This window comes from Mus caroli, unplaced genomic scaffold (assembly GCF_978045245.1).
Source record: "Mus caroli unplaced genomic scaffold, Mus_caroli_1 scaffold_10, whole genome shotgun sequence".
Lineage (NCBI taxonomy): Eukaryota > Metazoa > Chordata > Mammalia > Rodentia > Muridae > Mus > Mus caroli.
Genome location: NW_028227265.1, coordinates 117,047,083 through 117,054,056, shown reverse-complemented (window position 1 = coordinate 117,054,056; position 6,974 = coordinate 117,047,083).

Genomic DNA, 6,974 nt, shown 5'->3' with positions numbered 1-6,974 from the left:
CAGACTTGGTTAGTCTCCCTTAGGCCTGAAAAGCTTCATCCTGAACCATCGCCTCAGGAGGGACCTCATGAAGACTCCCAGTGCTTCAGGAAGGTCCCAGGACCTTCTCGCTTCTGGGTCACCTAACCAAGCTCTAGGAGCTCAGAACTCTGCTTGTCTCTATCTCTCCTCGGGTTTTGGTCTTCTGTACCAGAGAAAGGAGATTTCCTCAGGCAGCATAGAAGGCACAGCTAAGTTCATGAGCTGTCTTTCTTTCAGTGACCATGTGTAGGATGTGGCCATCCCCTGCTGTAGCATGGTGGCTTCCCATAACCTGTCATTGTCCTCTGCAGCTACAGGGTATATGCGATATGTTCTCCAGCAGAGCAGTTTCTCGTGGCTGCCCATCCCCGCCTACCAGCACGAACTCAGTGAGAGTCCACTGGGAACACAGAGCAGTACAAGCGCTGAGACCTTCAAACTCATGAAGCTCGCGGTCTAGGAAAAAGCAAATGCCAAACAACCTCAGAAACAGAGCTGTGGCTGGCGCTGTAGTGGACAAAGCTTGTTGATAACAGAGGACAGTGAGCACTGGTGCCCCGGTGCTGCCAGGGAGAAGACACTTCAGACAGGTCACTGTCTGAAATCAAGTGAGAAAGCCAGACCTGAAACCACTGCACAGTTAAAGGGGCACCTGTGGCAAGGCATAGGGCAGTCTGAAAGAGAAGGCTCTGGGGTAGGAGAGGCACGGGGGTGGGAGGGAGCATCTAGAGCGAAAACCAGATGTGGCTGGGCGGGTGATAGAAGCCTGGTTATTCCACCCTTGAAAAGGAGGTCCAGACCATAGTGTCTCCAGCACCATGGAGTCTGGAGACCCATATTGCTCAACTTGGGTGCCAAAAGCCTAGCTTGTGTGCATCTGCTCTGAATGAGCCTCCCCAAGAACAAACTTTTCAGAGTATGAGGAGACAGGCTGATGAGCCAGGCCTTCCAAGAACCCATGCTCTATGGTCTGGGCTGGATCTTCCCTCCCCTTCTAATCTCCAGATGAGGAAATCCTGCCTGCTGCCTCCTTTCTCACTAGGAGCCTGTCCTTGTGCTCTGGCAAGAGTCAGTTCTTTGTGGCTTAGTTTCACATCACTATGTGGCTGTTTATTTTTCTTGGGGAAGGGGTTAAGGTTCTAGAATGGAGTGTGTTTGGCCAGTACTCAGAGAGAGTTAAGACACAGAGAGAGTTGCTGTAATGGAATAAAAATATCCAAAGGGATGAGGGCAGATTACAGGATGACATGTGCCAGCTTCCAGGTACAGCCTGCTCCTGTTCATTTATTTTCCCAATAAATCTTTATATACCGAGAAATGTCTATTAGAGCATGTCTCAATGGTGGAGTATGTGTATTGCCTGTACATGTGAGGTTCCTGGGCTTGGGGGCTGGGTATGAGAGAATGATTTATCCTAGGTATCACTCTGTAATTTGAGCTTAAACATTTTAAATTATTGAAGGAAAGGTTTCAAATACAGTTTCTACAGTCCTTCACATGCTACCTAGTTGCTTATTTCCTTGTCCTCAAAATGGGAAAAGTTTGCCTAATATAAACAAATGTGGATTGTGATAACCCACTTCTGCCTCCATTAACTGGTGATTCAAATATGTTCTCTTAGGCAGGAAGTAATTAATATTCATACTCATGTCATACTTTTTGGAACTCTCTTAAAAGGAGCCAGGAGAATCAGAATTTTTAAGGAGATTCTGCTGCAGCAGAGGAGAGGCATGCATTTTTAGGGTGCAAGATTCCAGCAGGATACATAGCTGCACACACTAGATGCAGCTAAACGCCCATCATCGGGTGTAGATATAACCTAGCTGCTTAATGTCGCGTTTTATTCAGCCAAACTGCTGAAAATAAAATGTATAGTGTGATATATCTCAGCCATATATTGTGTACAGTTTGTATATAAAAAAGAAAGAATGATTAAAAGTCGATGAGAGTGTTTATAAATCTTGATTGCTTCATAATTTTAACTTTGAGCAACATTTTTATCATAATTATAGGCTTTCTTAAAGCATTTATGCAGATTGTTGTTGCTCAAAAGGGGGTTTATTCCATTTTGGTGTAAACTACACTTTTTTTTTTCTTTATGAAATCACTCTTTGGGTTCCTAATACCCAGTACTCTGCCAGAGCTGTAGAACCAAGTGACAGAAGGCATTTGTCCCCATGGCGTGCATTGTCCCATAGTGCCCTGACCATTTATTGCCTATGGACACAGGGTGAGATGAAGCAGTCCCCACAGTGGCCAGCACTTGACATGTGGGGTACTCCTGACCCCTTTGCCCCACATTTGTGTCCCTGTAAGGCTAGTGTACTTTTGCACCCAGTTCATAGATTAAGAAACTGAGTCCTGAAGGCTTAACCAATAACAGAATGTCTCTTTGAACATTTAACCTGGGAAATAGACCTAGGAACAACCAATGACACTGTTTTTTTCTAGCCTTGCAAAATTGAGTTCCCCCAAAAGTGATGTAATCTGTATGGTATCATGTCATGATAGCTACTATTGCTAAACCCAATAGACACGGTGTGACTAAGATTCAAGTTAAATCACTCAGAGCCCTCAGCAGCTCATGGATTTACTGCTGGGGCAAGAGAGGTGGGAGAAATGAGGTTTTTCCCTTCGAGAATTTTTATTTTGCCACATGATCTATAAAGAAGCATCACCAGAAACAAAACACAGAACTATATGAAAAGGAAGCACAAGCAGGAACTATCCCAGAAAAATACCTAGTAGACACCACGAAACCCACCTACAAATCTCTCCATACTCTCTAAGGACTAAGACTGATCTTGTTTTCAGTTCCCCCATCTCATCCCAAGGCCTAGGATAATGCCTGGTACAGAGCAGGTGATTTACATCTATTTATGTAGGAGTGAGTAAGTGAAGGATGGGTGGATGGATGGATGGATGGATGGATGTGTGGATGGATGATGGATGGATGAAAAGATGGATGGATGGATGTGTGGATGGATGTGTGGGTAGATGGGTGGGTGAATGGTGGATGGGAAGGTGGATGGATAGATAAATGATAGGTAGATAGATAGGGCTATGAGGATGAATGGATGTGTAAATGGGTAGGTAGAGAAATTGATGGATATGTGAGTGAGTGGGTGAATAAATAGGTAGTTAAATGGCTATGTGGGTGGATGGATGGAGTGATGGATGAGTGGATGGGTGGAAGTCTGGATGGATGATGGATGTATGGATGGATGGATGGATGAGTGTGTGAGTTTGTGGGTGGATGGGGTAAATAGACAAATGGGTGAATAGGTGAATAAGTGGCTATATGCATGGATGGATGAACGATGGATAGATGGTGGATGAATAGGTAAATGGATAGATGAATAGGTAGATGAATATCTGAACCAAAAAGAACAAAAACTAAACAAGGGGTTTCTATGAATAAAATATGATGTGGCTCCTTTGTACAAATTCACATAATGAAATAAGCCTTTATCAATGGGATCAGTATAAACCTTAAGATACAGTCACTCTTATTTGAAACAAACAAACGAAAAGACCATTTGAATACAAGACAATGTATAACCAGGTACCCTATTGTTACCATTGTTACCATGGATGGCATGTTTAAAAAGTCCCTGAGAAGGGTTGAAGTGCTCATTGAGACTTAAAGACTAGCCAGAGTTCAGTCACTGCAGACAGACACTGTCAGTGCGTGGAGGAAGTCTACCTACAGCTGGTGCCTGGGCAAGCCAGTGGGATCTCCATAGAGAATCTAGGTGCTCCCGGTTTGACCTTCTTCATTGTTTCCCAGCACTGAGATCTAAAGAAGACCAGCGTGTGAGCACATGAGCCCAGGAGAGGCTCTATGAGCAAAAGACCTGGTGCTTTGCATCAGATAATCCCTTTGTTTCTAGCAACATTTCTGCAGTGTGGGGTCTCAGCATTAGGATTAGTAAACTAAGGACCAGAGAGGTTGAAGCCAGCTACTCTCATACAGCATGGAACACAGTCAGGCTCCAGCATGGATTATCTTAAGGATGTCCTCCATTTCTTCATTTAGGAACAAATGAGTCAACACCTGTGGGGTGTTGAGGCTTGGTCTTTTACTATGTATTGTAATGCTAACTACTGGCTCCCAAGGACTAGAGAATCTACAGGAAGACCCAAGTAACTCTATGTGACCTTGCACCCCAAGTTATCCCTGATAGGTGAATAGAGATGCCTACAGCCTATAGCTGAGCAAAAGTGGGGTAAGCTGGGCTTGAGGTTCCCCGGCTTGGCATCTGAGGAAAGGGAGGAGAAGCAGGAGAAGGGAGAGAGAAGGAAGATGCCATGGGTTAGGTGAGTCATGAGAGTACGGCCGTGAGGGCTGGCCAACTGAAGTTAGGAGTAGCCCAGATGGAAAATGGCAAGTTATAATTTGGGGTTATTAATAGGGAAATAGATTCTAATAGCTTAAAGGGTAGATATATGCCCAGCTCTAGTGCTAATTAAGGCTCATTATAATAATAAAAGTTGTGTGTCTTTTATCTGGGAACTAAATGATCAAAGGTGGCATAGAAGCCCTCCATTGAGATTAAATATTTTCTATAACACTGGGGTTTCCACCTCTGTTCCAGGTGAGCCTATTCAGTGACTTCCTTCCAGAGACTGAGAAAAGTCTGGAGGCTGGTCAAGGCTTTCTCACACCAGTGTCAAGTCACCTGGCAGAGCCAATAAGTGTTAGAAATGTGACAGGGTTGTTTTAACTTTCAAATGACTTTATGTTAATTATAAGTTAACAGGGCAGGTGAAATGGCTCAAAGGGTAAGGCTTGCCACCAAGCCCAACAACCTGAGTTCAAGCCCCCGGACCCACAAAATAGAAGGAAAGAACTGACTCCTGTCAGGTGTCCTTGGATTCACACTGTAGTATGAATGTGCCACAAATAATTACTTAGCTAAAAATTGAACCAGCTATAATGAATGGTACATGTCTGTAATCCCAGCACTTGGGAGGAAGAGGCAGGAAGATCAGGTGTTCAAGACTACCTTTGATTGAGTAGAGAGTTCAAGACTGGTTGGGATAACATGAGAGCCTGTCTCCTAAAGAAATTCAATTACAGCTGAATATAACAATTGTATGTCATAAATATTGCTGACAGTGTATTGTGCTATTCCTACCATGTTGCACACCATATGCCTGTATCTAAGAACTCATCCTGTAAGCAACAGGGCTGAAACTCTTCACCACCAACAGTGCTTGCCCTTTGGAGAGAGGAAAAAAGTGCAATGCAAGCCCTGTTCAGCTGGGGTAGAGAACAATTCGATGTATAAGTTTCATTCCTATTCAACAGTCTTTGAGGTTGGGTTTGGTTGCATCTTGTTTACTATATGGGTTAAGAACTGGGAAAGAACTGGAAAGAGGAAGAGGAAGAGGAAGAGAAAGAGGAAGAAACTGCATCCTGTATCCAGTTAAACATGAAGATGTAGCCAGGCAGTGCTGGCACATGCCTTTAATCCCAACAGCAGGCAGATCCTTGAGTTGGAGACCACAGAGAGAGAGACAAAGAGAAAGATACAGAGACAGAGAGACAGACAGAGACAGAAAGAAATGGAGAGAGAGAGGCATACACACGCACACTGAAGTAGTCCTGGCCATCTTCAAGGCTGACTTCCTATCATCTGTAGCCTTCAAGCCTCTGGCCCCAGGGTGCTAACCCTCCTGGATTTGCTGGGCCTGAACCTCACAGTTTAACCTGGAACCCTGTAGTTCTTACCAGCATCTTCACTGTACATGGGGACATTGAGCAGGAGTTACTGCCCCTTCCTCCTGAAGACTTGCATCCTTCAGGTATAAGAAGTGTATCTAATGAAGACCTGCTCCTGTCAAGCATTGCCCTGTGGCAGGCTCAGATGTTCTTTGCACTGTTGGCACTTATCAGGGATGCCTGCTGAAGGGGACCTCTATCCTGTTTTAACCTCTCCTTCCAGGAAAGCAATGCACTGTGGGAGATCTGTGATTAAGAACTCAAACGGAAGGTTAAAATATGTATCATGAGTATATTCCAAACTAATTAATCCTGCAGACCTATGGAAACTGTCTTTTAAAATCTTATAGACCAGCCTGATGTGATGGTGCACACCTTTGATCTCAGCACTTGGGTAGCAGAGGCAGGCAAATCTCTGAGTTTGAGGTCAGCCTGGTCTACAGAGTGAGTTCTAGGACAACTAAGACTACACCAAGAAACCCTGTTGCTTTCCACCCCCCACCCAATTAAAATGTCATTAAAGTCAATGGCACAGCAACATGCTAGGTATATTGGCCACTGTAATGGTCAGTTTGTATGTTTGGGGGTGGTTGGGGTGAGCCTTGTTTTTACTGCAGTCCCTTAAAGAGACCATAAGGAAACATAAAGGTCTGCGTCAACTGTGTGCCCTTCATCCAGCACGAGAAAGACTAGGTCTCAAGCTGATCAGAGAGTCATAGGGTTGCAGTGACAGAGCACTGGTCACCATTATAACATAGACACTGGCTAGAAGGCCAGGATGTCTCCCACACAGGACACTACAGCAGAAAGACCAACTTTCTGGAGGGAAGCCCTGAGAACCTCTAAATCTTCTTAGACTGCATTTTCTGATGCAATTTGAAAATTTTATTCCCACCGTCTAAGTTCATGTATAAATCCAAAGAAGAGGAGGAAGGGGAGGAGGGGAGAAAAGAGGAGGAGGGAGAGGAGGGAAGAGGAGGAAGATAGGAGGAAGAGGAGGAAGAGAAGAAAGAAGAGTGGGGGGAGGAAGAGAAGGAGGGGAGAGGAGAAGGAAGAGGAGGAAAGGAGGAAGAAGAGGGGGAGGAAGAGGAGAAGAAAGAGGAGCTGACAGGACAAAGAGACAAAGAAAAGTACACTGCCTGCCAAGGTGTCTGGTATCCCGGGTACGAGCCAGACTTAACCTGAAAAAGACAGATTCAGACAAATATTTCCGAAGGAGCAAAGC